General features: G+C 44.6%; 1 long non-coding RNA gene across 1 annotated transcript in view; it reads left to right on the top strand.

Annotated features, from left to right (window-relative positions):
• Positions 1-685: 685 nt before the first annotated feature.
• The window catches only part of LOC125619451, a 15,512-nt gene continuing 15,070 nt past the window's right edge, over positions 686-1,127 (top strand). The window contains exon 1 of the long non-coding RNA XR_007351012.1: positions 686-944. This is a non-coding gene — a long non-coding RNA (uncharacterized LOC125619451). The remainder of the gene's footprint in view (positions 945-1,127) is intronic.

The following is a 1,127-nucleotide window of genomic DNA, read 5'->3' as shown; positions in this document are numbered from 1 at the left end:
ATTATACTGTATTGTCTGGTTTCCATATTTTTATCAATTAATATTATTCATTCTGCTATCAATTTCTATATTCATTCCATTGTGATCACTGAAGATACTTTTATGACTTAAAGTTTTTTAAATTTTTCATAGGGCTGGTGTGGTGAGCCGTTCTAATTAGACCGTGGCCGCCATTAGAAGATGGCGCCGGCTTCCACTGTGGCCTGTGATAAACAACTCCTAATATGGAGAATTGGCACGCAATCCCTTACCACCCTATGAGAAAGGTCCACGTGGCAGCTTAAGATTGGTATGCTGGAGGCTTTATTAGGCTGTGCTTGGGCGCTCGGCGAGGGGTCACTAGAAGGTGATACATGAATCAAGGCCTGAATAAACTGCTGAAGGAAGAATCCTGTGTCGTGTTTTCCCTTGCCGGCGAGGGGTCGCGGCAATTGGTGGCCCGGATGGGGAACATATTCCTCGAACCCAGGATCCAGAACTTTCAGCAGTCAGGGTGGTGCACCGGTAAGTTCCCAGGTAAAGTGGGAATCCGCAAGCAAATAGCGGGGCGCTCTCTCTGTAAATAAAGAGAGAGCGGAAAAAAGGACGCTCCCCTGTAAATAAGGAGAGAGCGGGGCTTTTGTACTTTCACTTTCTTTATAGCTCTAAAAACATTACGGGCGCTACCTCTTCAAGCTCAATTTTGTTGGCCCTAGATGGGTTGTTACGTTCAAAAGGACTTAAGGTAAAGCAGAGCACTTTGCAGATGTTTTTGAGAGAAGCTGATACAGCAGCTCCTTGGTTTGCCTTTTCAGGGAGTCTTATGATTCCTAGCTGGGATAAGTTAGGGAAAGATCTGGATTTCGCTCATGAGCAAGGTACCTTGGAGGGTGGCGTTATACCACTTTGGAAGTTAGTTAGAGGATGTATAACAGATGGTAAATGCCACGAAGCTGTGAGTGAGGGTCAGGCTGTTCTTGAGCAACTACATGAGGAAAAATCTTTGGTGACCCTGATAGAGCAATGCCCTTGATTAAACAACTTGTCTTTGAACAATGTCCATTTCCTTTTAATTTGATCTCAGATTCTGTCTATGTAGTTCAAGCTTTAAAGGTGTTGGAAGCAGTGGGTCCCATACACCTGTCTCT

Source organism: Marmota marmota, unplaced genomic scaffold (genome assembly GCF_001458135.2).
Source record: "Marmota marmota marmota unplaced genomic scaffold, marMar, whole genome shotgun sequence".
Classification (NCBI taxonomy): domain Eukaryota; kingdom Metazoa; phylum Chordata; class Mammalia; order Rodentia; family Sciuridae; genus Marmota; species Marmota marmota.
Note: the sequence above shows the minus strand (reverse complement) of the source record. Positions and strands in the feature narration are given on the sequence as shown.